The following is a 14,338-nucleotide window of genomic DNA, read 5'->3' on the forward strand; positions in this document are numbered from 1 at the left end:
AGTCTGACCTGGCACAAAACAGCTGCAGGACTGGCAACCCAGCATAAAGTAGTAACTGCTGAGACAGGCATTAACATTTATAAACTCTCACAAGAGGTGTTCTTTAGCTGGACTCTTGCCCAGCGGCAGTAAACCTAGCTGTAGCAGAGAGAGGAGTGGAGGTAGCACAATTCTCCAAATAAGATACTGGCCACTGTGCATGCAGTGCTGAGGTGTGGAATCCAGAGAGGCAGCTCAAATCAGTAAAGAACCCATGTGTTGATTTCTTCTCAGTTTGTTATATTTGAGGTTAACACCTTGGAGCAGTTGCTGAGTAGATTGGACGGCGCCAATATAAACAACACAATCTGATTCACCTCTCATTTGCACTAGAGCAAAATCAGCAGAACCTCCCTGAATTCAGTAGCGTTAGGTCGATATAAACCCGGGAGCAAGGTCACAATTTGATCCAGAGCTTGCGCTCGCACCCACAGACCCAAGCAAGTGAGTAATCCCAGAGGTGCAATGAAAAGGAGGAAGCCGCAAGCCAATTCAGTTCTGATAAAAACCTGCTTGAATTTTGACCAAAAAGAAACTCCATTTTGGAAAAGAAAATAAACTTTTTCCACTTGAATTCTGTCCGAATTCTGTCCTTCCAGGATCCAGCCAGGTATGAAGCAGAAATGCCAGAGGACTTCCAGAAACAGAGGAAACCTCAAGAGCGCATTTTTCTGCGAGCTCTAAGAGCTCGGCTAACACAGAGCCTCTATGCAGCTTTTCAGGGCATATCTGCATCTGTCAGGAAGGAAAAGCCTTATCAGCATGCCTTGGCTCTTCACAGTCTATGTTGACACCCCTGCCCTTTCTTGATGCCTCCCAGGTTCTCACACTTCTACTACACCTCTGACTTTCTCATCACAGGCACAAAGCAAGTGGCACGGTAGAGAGAGGCCACTACTCAACACGGGGCATTTTGCTGCCACAAACACCATAGAGGAAATGCCACCTGAAAACAGGGAGTCTGGGTCTTCAAATCTAATCTTAATATAACAACTTACTGGCGTAACTGCCTACAGGCAGAACCAAACCTGGGCCCTCCGGAGGAGCTGCTACAGCTTGAGCTATAAAGCCAGCTGGCTCCCAGTTAAGGCTGTAGAGCTCACCCATTCGTAGCTCTCTCTGGAAATGGTCTAAGTGCCGCTACATAGGACAGTGACCCACATAGGACAGTAGGCGAGTGGGTTACATTAGCACTGAGGGTGATCAAAGATTTTGATTCTCCTTGGCCAAACCTTAAAAGCATCCAAATATGCTGCTTGGGGGCTTACGCCTCATGCTTCCTCCATTCCCTGGTCTCGTCCCTTTCCCAGGTTTGCTGTCAACGTTGTACGTGAAGGTTTTCTCTTATTCCCACGACTTAGGAAACACCCATTGGCAATAAGCTCCTGACCCCAATGAGCGCCCATTGGATGCCCCCCTCCCTTGCAGACCCTGCTGCTTCCTGTAGCTGGAGCAGTCTGAATGCTGCTACCTCTCCCCGGCTCAGCAGGCTCACACGTCCAGGTGAAGCTGGGAACTGGGGAAGTGAATGGTTAACCAGGAAGCATTGCCCTTAATGGGTGATGCTTGCCGGTTTTGTTTAACCAGTGGGGGCTGGAGCAGCCCTTCACCCAGTGTGGGCAGGGGGTGCCCCAGCTGTCCATAGTGGACTGGCCTGAGCCCACGGTAGATGAAGCACTCTAGCCCAGCTGTGGCAGGCAGCGAGGACTCCTTTACCCACCTCCAATTAATCTGTTCACCAGTTAAACATTAAGTTTATCTGGTTAACTAATTACATGGGATTTTACATCCCTACTGAGAACCTGCCCTCTCTACCTGGGGACCTCTTCCCCTGGGTTCTGGGGAAATGCCGCACGGAACCCGCAGCCAACTGATCCCGGGTTCCACTGAAATGCCTAGACGATAGGCAGTGCCTATCGACTAGTCGAATACTCAATGGAAATTCCATCGACTACTCGACTAGTCAACTAACTGTTACTTAACATCCTTACCTAGAAGGGGGTTTCTTTTAAAGAAAATTTCTTGCCTCCTTAATCCCTCACATTACCTCCTCCCTACTCATACAATTACACCATATAAAAACAATGGTCATGCACAGACCACCACCGCCTTCCATTTCTGTTTGCGTCCTATCACCATTTCCCCCCAGTTCATACTTCCATGAAAATTCTTCTCTAAGAAAATCCATAATGTACGGACAGAAGCAGCAGTCACATTACATGTTTCAATTTGAGAATAATACTAGCCCAAACCCGTGTCCTCCTTCTCCACTGAGACATCGGGGTGTTCCCAGGCTACCCTTGTCAGATACAGCGCCTCTGCACGCCCCCTGCAACAGCCCAGCTCCGAGTTGTTTGATTTAATTCCAAAAGCTCAGCTCCTAATTACTGCCCTTAGAATCATTTCAACTTGGTACAGGCAGCTACACGAATGAAGGCAGCATTGACAGAATGCACCTTGTTTGCTGAGAATGGCATTTTCATCTTCAATTCTGTGCTATAGAAGAGTATGACTTGCGTCATTTAAAGACGTGGAAACCTTTTCTCACAGACATCGTCATGTTTGGCAGCTGTGCCGATGGCTAGTGGAGAGCAAATCACATGGTCAAGGGTTTGAATCAGAAAACCTTGAAACTAGGGATGTGAACAGGTAATTGGATATCCAGTAAGCATCACCCTTAACGGCTCGGGGAAGGCCCCTGAGTCTATGGAGCTGGCAGCCCCACCCCACCATGGCTGCTTCCAGCCCCCTTTTCCCCCCACCCCACCCCGGGTGAGGCTGCCAACTCCCAGCCCGCAGTGGGCGGCTGGAGTAGCCCCTGCCCACTCCTCTTTAATCAGTTAACTGGTTAAATTTAACATTTAATTTACAAATCCAGTTTAATTTGTAATTACATTTTTAATTTAAGTGCTGTTTTCCAAAAGCAATAGGCTGGAACAAAACAACAAGTACAGGCAGTCCCCGAGTTATGCGGATCCAACTTATGTCGGATCCGCAGTTATGAACGGGGTTTACTCCGCGTCTCCCTGGTCTGCTGGAGACCAACAGACCAGGGAGACGGGGAGCAAAGCCGCGGAGCATGCGGGCAGCAGGACAGCCGCGGCGGGTCTGGGCTGTCCCGCTGCCCCCATGCTCCGTGGCTTTGCTCCGGACGCCTGTGGTACAGCAGCTGGGGCGCTGCCGGTTGGTCCCGTAGCGCCACTGTGGGCGCTACTGGAGCAACCCAGCAGCACCCAAGCTGCTCTGCCCCAGACGTCCCCAAGTCAGCCGCTGCTGAAACTGACCAGCGCTGACTACAGCAAGCCCAAGGCAGAGTTGCTCTGCCCCGGGCTTCCTGGAATCAGCCGCTGATCAGTTTCAGCAGCAGCTGACTTGGGGACGCCTGGGGTTCTTAAGTTGAATCTGTATGTAAGTCAGAACTGGCATCCAGATTCAGCCTGTTGAAACTGATCAGCGGCTGATTCCAGGAAGCCCGGGGCAGATCAACTCTGCCTCGGGCTTCCTGTAGTCAGCCGCTGGTCAGTTTCAGCAGCGGCTGAATCTGTATGCCAGTTCCGACTTACATACAGATTCAACTTAAGAACAAACCTACAGTCCCTATCTTGTACGTAACCCGGGGACTGCCTGTAGAAAGAGAACTTGAATAAAATAGGAAAATCATTAAAAGTCAGGAAAACATGCCTGGACAGGCTATGGCTGGAGTTTTCCCATCACAGTAAAAAGCACTGAGACAAAAATCAACATTTAGATGGCCACACAAAAATGACTTTTTAGTAGAGGTCAAATTAGTAGAGTCTTATAACATATACAATTGCTGATGGAGATTAACAAGAGAAGGCAAAACACAACCTGACTGATGTTCACATTTATTTGGGGGCGGACGGTGCCTTAAATTCATACAAAAAACACAAATGAGGTCACACCCGTTACCAGCCACATAAAGGCCTGATCACGAACATTCTTCCAAGACTATCCTAGACCTCTGTGGAAGCAGATCCCAGAATGACAGACCTGAGGTGATTTCCCAGGAAATAAGGAAAAAGGGAAAACGCCTTTGGGAGAATGTCATTTATCAAGGAAGCAAAATTCTGAAGTGTCGGTGTAATCCTGTGCAGTTCAATATTTGGGATTTATGCATCTCCTCATCTGGGAGTGGGCTGAAGGGGGGGGGGGGAGGGTGGCCTCATGGATGAAGGCATCAATCAGTTGAAGGGAAAGCAGTAGGTTGAGTCCAGTGGCCTAATGAATAAGGCCTCAGCCTCCAGACCCTGGGAATGTGACCTCAAGTCCAACCCATGCCTCCTTCTCCTGTTCCCCCCTCCCCCCCCACCGGAAACTGGAGTACCAACATGATCCTCCATGTGCCAGAGCTGGGGCCAATCAGGCTGCATCCTGTCCCCATCCCCCCATCTTATCACCAGAAGGGCTGGCAGCAGTCTCTCTGGCTAGGAGGGGAGGCCATAATCTAGCAGGCTAGCCCCGACCAGGTAAGGCAACCTGGGCCCAGGGTCCACCCAGATGCCTGCCATAAGATTGCTAGAAGACATCCTGACTACATGAAGCTGGGTTTGGCCAGATATGATGTAAACTTCAAAGAAATGTGCAAAAAGATGGAGAGGCCCCATTAAATAAAGTCTATGAATACAATGTTTCATTTATGCTACTATTAATCAGCATGTCAATTATCAATAATATTAAGTAGTCTATTTTCAGTCATGCAAATGGGCATTCTTATACAGCTCTTTGTTGATCACTTATTCTGAATTTTGATGTAGTTTGGCTCTTTGGTTTGAAAAGGTTGCTGACCCCTGGTTTAGATGGTGCTTGGTCCTGCCACGAGGGCAGGCGACTGTACCCGATGACCTCTCGAGGTTCCTTGCAGTTCTAGTGTTATATGATCTTCTACGTCAAGGTGGCCTGTTGTGCACAGAACAGGTTCCCTCAGCTAACCGGTCTTACTTACTGGCTATGACTACACTGTCCCCTCTTGTGCAAAAAAAATGCAAATGAGGCAAAGCGTGGAATATCAGCATGTTTCATTTGCATAATTAATGAGGCTCCGTTTTTGTACAAGTGGCTTTTGTGCAAGAGCTGTTCTTCCTGAAAAAAAGAGGAAGAACAGCTCTTGCGCAAAAGCCTCTTGTGCAAAAATGGAGCTTCATTAATTATGCAAATGAGGCACAGCAATATTCCACACTTTGCCTCATTTGCATATTTTTTTGCACAAGAGGGGGCAATGTAGACATAGCCAATGAGTTTAAGAACCCTATCCTCAGAAAAACACGCTGCAATGTAGTGGCTTTCCATTTTGCACCACACTTCAGTTTCAGCTCACTAAGAAGTGGATTGTGCCCACGAAAGCTCATGATACCATCTACAAGTTTTGTTAGTCTTTAAGATGCTGCTAAACTATTCGTTGTTTTTTAAGTTCTTCCAGTTACAGACTAACTCAGCTACCCCTCTGAAACATTCATGGTGTTACCCATGTCTGAATCAGCTCCCATTCCTGGCCATCATCACACTAGTCTGGCAACTGATAGTCTCTGGTTAAAAGAGGTCTAGAAACAAGCACTCTGAGCCTTAATTCATTCTATCCCATAAAGGAGGTGTAAATCTGCCGTTCATGGTTGAGAGGGTCACTAACACGATTTGCTGGTTAATCTTCCATTCTCACTCTTGGCACAACACCCAGACCCAGGCTCTATAGCGTCGATAGATGCCTTCCATTTAGGATGGTGCCAATCACAAAGGGCATCCAGACAGGAACAGAAGGCAGAGCGCAAACATAGCCAGTGCCTTGGCACTAACATGAATCCCAGCTAGTTCTCAGACTGCAGTACAACGTATTATGTGCTGGTTGGAAAGTCTCAAAACACCCTTCGGAAAACAACAAACGAAAACCCTCAGGTTTGGCTCAAATTTTATTTTGATGCACCCTGATAAACACATTATTCTGAGGAGGTATCTTACCTAGCTAAAAAAGCCCAACTTTAAATGGAAGCCATTTTACAACTCAGAGCTAGGAATGTTCTCTTTTCATAATTTATCTTTAAAAAAAAAAGTCAAGACGCCATTGTTTGGAGAGACCTTTTCCCAGAAGACGGAAGCAACATCCATCCATTAAGTTATAGCTAGTAATACTGCCACGGGAGGCCAACTAAAAAATCAAACTCCACTAGGTTAGATGCTGCAAAAGCCACAGTTACTCAAAAGAGCCAATATTGTGTATCTAAGTAGATAAGACTATGGCTGCAAGAGAAAACTGGTATGGAGGGGGGAAGTGACTTATTCAAGTGAGGCTAGGTCGATACTAGGGGATAAAGTTGACCTAAGATATGCATCTCCTGCTAAGTCAATAGCATAGCTGGAGACAATCTATCTTAGGTTGAATTTCTGTGGAGTCCCCCACTGTAGGGCTTGATGAGAGAAACTCTCCCACTGACTTCCCTTACTCCTTGTGACCCGATGGAATACTGGAGTCAATGGGGAAGCCATCAGTGGTCAATTTAGCAGGTCCTTACAAGACCCACTAAATCAAACCCCAGGAGATCAATTTCTACAGCATCAATTTCAGGGTACATTGAGAGAAGCCTAAGATGCAAATAGAACAGGATTCTTCTGAGTCCCGGTTCATTGTGCTTGCTACTCAACTCCTCTGCCTAGCAACATCTCTCTTCCTACCTATTTTGCTTTTTTCTTGGTCTGAAACAAAAAAGTCACAGGATTTCTGCACCCACTTCAGCAGAGGCAAGATGGCCATCTCTTGGTAACTTCATTGCTTGAGCAGGAGCCCAGATAGTGATATTACAGAATGAGGAATTACATCTGTTCCATTACGTACTGATCGGGCAGAGGAAGTCCCAAACCTTGTAGAGAGTCTCCTCCGAATACTAGCTATTAAGTTCCTAACTTCATGACCACAAAGTACAGGATTAGGTACAGAGTCAGATATAAATAGCCAGGATAGATCTATAGAGACAGTCATGTCAAGACAAGTGTATGAACACTCTGGCTCGGGTCTACAAATACCCAAGATCAGCACAAACCTAAGAGGCAAATGAGGGCCCCAGTCTGAGCCAGGCCCACACACTGCACAGAGAGACCCATGTCAAGCCTCCATAACTAAATGGGGCCAGAAGAGTGATGGAGGGGTGGGTACATGACAGTTGTTGAGCTTTGCTTGGAGACAACACGGTTATGATACACGTGCGGTTGGGTGAGCATTGGCCAGCTCATCATTTTTACCAGACATCTTGGCTTCTCTAAGAGGAAATTAACAAAGTTTTGACTCCAGCCAAACAAGAGTGTCAGTCTGCCAAAAAACGACTCTGAGATTTGCCATTTTTACAGGTATGTCGTGCAGATCAATGGCCAAGTGGCACATTTGCTCCCACCGAAAGGTTTCTTAGGGGGGAATTGGAAGGAGCAGGATGGGGCAGCAACAAGGCCAAGAGGAGGTTCATGGAACACTGCTTAGGGCGTTAGCCTAGGACTCAGGAGTTCCAGGCCGAAGTCCTTGCATGGCACACACTCCAACTGGGCTCTTGGGAAAGTCATCCAGAGTGTGCCTATGCTACAGTGTGGATTCAGATCCATGGCTCCTGGGCTTGCAGACTCCGTATTTCCAAGCCTGTGCGTGAACATTCACACTGCACAGCAAACCTGGGCTTACAAGCAGCTGGACCTGGATCTCACAGCTGTGCTAATGGAGCCGTAGAGCACTACAATGAGCTGACTCAGGTCCACAGCTGGAATTGTGTCCACACTGCAAAACTACAGAGAATGGCCCCCCGCCACTGTAGTAGTCAGGCTCTGACCCACCCCACTTAGAAGAGTCCTAGAATCTAAGCTGTCAGCGTTTGCTGACATGGGGCTGGGTTCAAACCTGAGGCACAGCCCAGTCTCACTGTACAGTGTAGACACACAGTGTATCCTCAGGCCAAGTGTTTAATGGTATTTAGGCACTGCAGTGTTGCATGCAATAGGGTCTAACTGATTTAGGAGCCAAAATCCCACTGACAGATGATAGCCTCTTACGTGCCTAAGCCACCTTTGAAAAGGAGACGAAAGGTACTGTCACACCAAGGGCAGCCTCTTACGTGCCTAAGCCACCTTTGGAAAGGAGACTAAAGGTACTGTCACACCAAGGGCAGCAACATGTAAACTCCTCCTCTAAAAAGCTGGGTTTCTGGACCTCTGCTCCCTCACATGGCCCTAACGCACAAGGGCCTTGTGACGGTAAATACATTCAAGAGCACTGGGCACTTGCGTTCTGTGGTAACGGGGCCATACGGGGCCATCTCCGAAACAGAAAGTGGAATGAGAAGTGTTTTGCTTTCCCTCCAACCAAGGAAAAAAAGAGATTTTCCCCCCACCTGTGAATTTAGGAGTCTTATGGTTGGAATTTTTTGGAGGCGAGGTGGGAGAGCTGGGCACACCATTCTATAGAGGGTGGCAATGTTGATTCCCAGAGCGAGAAGCTCTACCCTACGTGAAGAGGCGAAGCAGAGTTAATCTGCGATGGAGTACCACCATGAAGGCAAAATTGCTACTGTGTGTGCTGGAGAGAAGGTGCAATATATGCAAGCGGTAAATGACGAATGTAAATAACTATAATATTGTCATCAGCTGTGTTTGGTTGGCTGAGAGCATTAGAAATGGTTGAAAACTTTCTGACGAAACTTTTTTCCCCAGACGGAAAATGCAGATTGATAGGAACAGAGAATCTGGCGACAAGGAGGAGTCATGTTCGACAAGTCCTGTGAGTCAAAAAGTGGTGTTTTTTTAAAGTTCAAAATTGGTGTCAGGTTGTATTTTGACAGTTTCAAAATAAGTTTCAATGTGAAACAACGTTGCGTTCCAAACTATGTAAGTCATTCCCAGGTAACAGAGTTCTTTGAAAGTCACCTGCAGATTCGCCTTGCAGAGCACCCCAACCATTTCGCAGAAGCAGAAATATGCTGAGCCACTGGAAAAATAATCAAATTCATGCTAAAAAGGGTTAAAATACGTCAAAACTTCAGCTGGTTGCAAGCTGCATTAAAAACTATGGGTGTTCAAACTCCTTGTGTGTGAGTGGAGAGCCTGGATGTAAAATATTTTCTCTTCCTTGTTTATTACAAAAGGGAAAGAATAGACTGGAGCAAATCTCAAATATTTCAACCCCTTGTTCCTCTCTCTCATGAGCTTTAATATTTCTCTTACAATATATAATGATGGATAAAGGGAACTTCTGATGATCTCAGCATAAAACACAGTGCAAATCGTAACACAGCGACAAGGAAGAGTAGTTAAAAAAGGGCTATTTGTCAGAAGCAAAGTTACATTAGAGCCTTCAGCAAACATAATGTATTACAAGTACCCGCTATCAGTGTGTTTGCAGGTTACTATTTAAAGCTTTTACTAGATGACAGTTACACTGCATCGTCTAGGTTACGGAAGGAATGTAGGAATTTTAATGAAAGGTCAGTATTTCAAATGCTCCCTTTGCTGACCTTATCTTGTTGGGTCAGAAGTACTTGGTTGAACTCTACCTCCATAAAAGAACACTGCTGACTACAGGTCTTCAAAATAAATAAATCCAGCAGTGCTATGCAGAGCTGAAGGGGAGTACACACAGCCTGGCCTGCCCTCACCTCTGCTCCCAGGTTAGGGTCAGGTCTGGGGTTTTGGGGCTCCATTTGATTTTCAGGTCATGCTAAGCAGGTCATCATTAGGCAGCATTTTAAAAGCTCAAAATTATATTTAAAAAAAAGAAATTCTGCCCCCTTCAAGTAACATTGATTCTGTTTGATTTCAGACCCGGACTATGGAAAAAACCAGGCTTTTTAGTGCCTCCTAGTATGTTCTGTTTGAAAAGACCATAACATTTTTTGTTTAATAAGAGCACCGGCCCTCTCTTTGCACTGCCACCAACCACATAACAGTGATCAGCCATCACTACTGTTTCACTGGCTAAAAAGCGTTTTCTTTCAGACCTACTGTAAAACAGTTTCCATACCAAGAGAGCCAAACTGCTGAACAAAAGCTAAGCTATCACTCCAGCCCCGCACACTCACAAAGCTGACTACACAAGTTCTGAGGCCAACCACACTATCTGATCAACTCAGTCATTGCTGTAGGAGGGGACTTCCTCCCCCAGCAGACAAAAACCCTGTGCATTTGGGGAGGCTAATATTAAAATACAGACATACCTTTAAAAGCAAGTCAGAGGTTTGGGACTAACCTCCCGGAGTAACTCAGCCATTTCATGTTGTGGGCTGGAGCCAAAATCAACAAGTTTGAAAAGACATGCAGCCTTGTATTGGTTTCCCCACTCTGTAAACCAGCAAGAATCCCAGGCAGCGAAGGAAAAAAAAAGTGCAAACTCTCCCTTCTTCCAGCTAAGCAAAAAAGTTTCGCAGCGAGGGGGGGGAAGATAAATCCTGCCCCAACTGAGACGGGATCAGAAACAAGAAAGAAAAGCTTGTTCCCTCTTGTTTGGATTCCTGGTGAAAGGTGCCTCTCCAAGCAAAATTCACTGTGCTCCCAACTCCTCGGAGCAGATGGTATTCACACATTATTCTCCAAACAGCGGCACTCCCTGGGCCAATCAGAGTGCAGCACTCCGCAGCCAAGCACTTCCCAGACTCGGTCTGGGATACACCGCTCAATAGCTGCAGCAGATGAATGACTGCAGAAAATGAATGAGCATGCAAAGGGGGAGCCCCACTCCCTCCTTCTTCCCCCAGTTTGGAGGCACAAGCAGCCAGTTCAACGATGCTGAGGGTGTCCGAGCAGACTGCAAGCTAACAAATGCACCTGTTTTATTTTTGGAAATCCTAAACAGCAGTCACATTTCCCCCGCAATTTCTCAACTGCCTCTTGAGTTAGTGAAGCCACAGTATCTGTGCAATTTGTTTCACTCAATGTGCTCAAGACCTGCTTACAAACTGTCTGGGAAGCCATGCACTCAATAGGCGAGGCGAGAGAGGCTGCTGAAGGGCCCCAATCCTGCAAACGTTAACACACGTGCTCAGCTGCCCACACAAGTACTTCTATTGAACTTAGTGAAATCACTTCTGTGTTTATAATTAGGCACAAGTCGACGCGTGTGCAGGATTGAAGCCTAACTTTCTCTCCATTGTGAAAACGTCTCAGGAGGGTAGCCGAGTTAGTCTGTAACTTTAAAAACAAATAGTCCTGTGGCACCTTAAGGTACGTCTACACAGCAGGGCTAAAGTCGAATTAAGCTACGCAACTTCAGCTATGTCAATTGCATAGCTTAAGTCGAAATCGCTTAATTCTGCTTTTGGCGCGGTCTACACAGCAGGAAGTCGAAGGAAGAGCACTCGTCCTTCAACTTGCCTTACATTTTGTGAAATAAAGGTTACCACAAGTTGGAGTAAGAAGTCCTTCAGCTCGACATTATTTTGAAATAAAGGCTTGTAGTGCAGATGCACCCTATGTTATTCCAAAATAGCGCTGCTGTGTAGACATGCCCTAAGAGACTAACTAAAATATAGAGTATTGTGAGCTTTCTTGGGTAGGACCCACCTCACTAGAAGAATTGGACATTATATTATATGTTTTTGTGAGCTCTCAGGTGTCACAGAACTACTCCTTGTTTTCTCTCCATTGGTGCAAAGTAGCACAAGATACATGTAAGAGGAGCAGTGTTATCTGCAAAACAAGCTCTCTTGGGGGCCAATTAATGCTTCCTTCCATCTTGTTTAAGATTGACCATGGACATTCTAAAATACAATACTAATAAACAGAAGAACAAATACAACTGAAGAGCTAATGAATTAACAAAGGCTTGCTCCTGCTACAAACATTCAGCTGAAACTCCTTCAGGAGTTTCTTTTACCTTAGGAATGATCTAAAAAAAACCCCAATAAAGTCCAAACCTCTCTTGTGTGTGCGTGCACAGATTAGGGAATGGTAGCTCTGCTACCCAACAACAGGACAAATAGACTCAGGAATATTCCCATTTGCAGGGTTTAATTTGTAAACCAAAGCTGACCCTCACCCTGATCAGTTTGGAATACAGCTGTGAAACTAGATTCCTGGCTTGTGCTGACAGCTGCAGCTGAGATGTGAAGGAGGACCTACTAAACAAAGCAAAGTTACTCATGGAAACAGACTTCCACTCTGCAGGCAGGTGTCACCCAATAACACCCTCACGACCCTTCCAAAACATTATTGAAATTCTCTGGGTTCTTATGACAAAAAGAGGTTACAAGGAAATCATACAATGTGTGATGTCCCTGCAGCAGTTCTAACTATACTCTGCATGTTATGCTTTTGCTCCTGGCACTTAGAGGATGGTGGAAACCATTTTGTAGGGAGGTGAGTGGAATCTCTTAAAATCAGTAAAGTTGTTTGGGGTGGAAAGCATGTTTCCTCCCGGGATCTCCCTGGACATGTTCAGATCCCTGGCAATGGCTGTAAATTGAGCCTGTGCATGCCTGTCTGACATGAGAACCATGAAAAATCTGTAGAGATTCTCTTTCCACCCTGAGTAATGCTGCAATAGCACTTTTGCAAAATAAAGGATCAGTACATGGCCAGTAAAATATTCTGCATGCTAGTCTAGTTTATTTGATTGTTTGTTATTTTAGATCACATGCCTATTTTCTGGAAATAACAACACAATGGCACTAACTCCCTGGCCTCCTTCTCTCAACCCCCTCTCCCCCCCATACTATGTTTGTAAACTGCCACATTTAGATTCTGAAGCATGAAGCTGCCATTTGGGTTTTAACCACGCACAGGACCCTTTTACAACCTACCCACCACACGACATGCCTGCTGGCTCTGGGCTAAGGAAAAAACAAATACAAAATAAATACAAGCCTGGGTGAGAAACAGCACCGTGTGTGCAGGACTCCTTCTGCAACTGCTGGCTTGAACTGGGATAGGCATTTACATTTTAAAGGGACAGTATATAGAAAACGCAGCTGGAGGAAAAGGGACATTGCTTGATCATCCCCCTGCCCTTTTGGGGGGGGGGTGAAACTTCCTTTTGGAAGGAATATCCTACCATTTGTAATCACAGCAGCTGCCACCTTCACCCCACTAGGGAGTCCTAAAAGATTAGCCACTGGCTTTGCTCAAAATGCCCTGGATTCATGAGCAGGAGGACCATCCGGCATGCTGATGCTGCTGACGTCACTTTGGGGACTGTGGTCCTGTATCGTGCTAGGGGCATGGTACTTGCTTCGGGTCTGTAGCCCCATGAACGGATGTATATTTTGTAGAGAGGAGGGGGCTCTCCAGGAACAGAGCTCTGTGTCTTCTCCAGACACATCTGAGTGGAGCTGATATTGAACACAGAATTGCCACCTCTTGTGATTTTTGAGGTTTTTCTTAAAGCCCGAGCTCCTCCAGTCGGATACTTATGGGTGAATCAACCTTAATTAAAAATAAAAAAGACCTGATACTCCCTGCTGTGAAACTTCCAGCTAGAGAGCAGTGAACGAAGGTTTGCACACCCAGGCCCTGGGAACAGAGCAAATGTATGATCACTGCTTAGGTCCCAATCTGGCAAGTTGATGCCAAGAGTGCAGACCTACCTTATCCATCTAGTGCACCCACAAATTTCCCAAGCAAAAGGGGATGTGTTTGGCTCACTTTGCAGGATCAGGTCCTTAGTTATTTCAGAAACACAAACCACAGGGAGCAGCGCTTTAATCAGGCAGCACTTTATGCAAAAACCCATCAGCTGGAAGAGAATTTTACAGAGAATCATACTTTCATGAAAGCATTTTTTTTTTTTTTTTTTTTTTGGTTCTGTAGCTAAATATCAAGCTGCTTGAAATTACTCCCTGAATCACTGTGCAAGGCCATGTGCTTCAAGCATTTGTAATTTCCTGTAGCTTTCATTAAGACAATCCAAGTCAAGTTTCATAATGAAAGCAAGGAGATTGTGATTATGTTGTGCACTTCATCACCACACTAAATGAAGAACGTGGCAAGTCCTTGGTAAAAAGCCAAACAACAATACCTGCTCTGAAGCACCAAAGCCAAGAGGTGGTTATGTTCACACTGCATGTTCCAAGTTTAGGTCACTCCAGACCAAGATCACAAGAGGTGATTTCCTGGGAGACATTAACATAATTACAACACTCACTTTCCAAAAAGAAGTGATTAGATGTGCCCACAATTCCTATGCAGCTATTAGTCTTGAGAAAGTCAGTTGACAAGGAGGATTCATGGCCATACCTAGTAATCATAGGAAATCATTTTGCTAATAACAGAGGCACCTTGATATAATTTAGTTTTAATGCCATGAGGTACTCTCCCCGAACAGAACAGA

The 14,338-nt window shown here is 45.8% G+C and overlaps 1 protein-coding gene across 2 annotated transcripts in view; it reads right to left on the minus strand.

The window, feature by feature from the left end:
• DAB2IP (DAB2 interacting protein) overlaps window positions 1-14,338 on the minus strand; it is a 372,254-nt gene that overhangs the window by 338,082 nt on the left and 19,834 nt on the right. The window contains exon 1 of one of the 2 annotated variants that reach the window (XM_075905449.2): window positions 10,233-10,573. The exons of the other annotated variant lie outside the window; for it this stretch is intronic. The gene's annotated coding sequence lies outside the window, so the exon portion shown is untranslated. Of the gene's footprint in view, window positions 1-10,232; window positions 10,574-14,338 lie in introns of those variants that run through there. 2 annotated transcript variants of the gene reach the window in all.

This window comes from Pelodiscus sinensis, chromosome 23 (assembly GCF_052426305.1).
Source record: "Pelodiscus sinensis isolate ZL-2025 chromosome 23, ASM5242630v1, whole genome shotgun sequence".
Classification (NCBI taxonomy): domain Eukaryota; kingdom Metazoa; phylum Chordata; order Testudines; family Trionychidae; genus Pelodiscus; species Pelodiscus sinensis.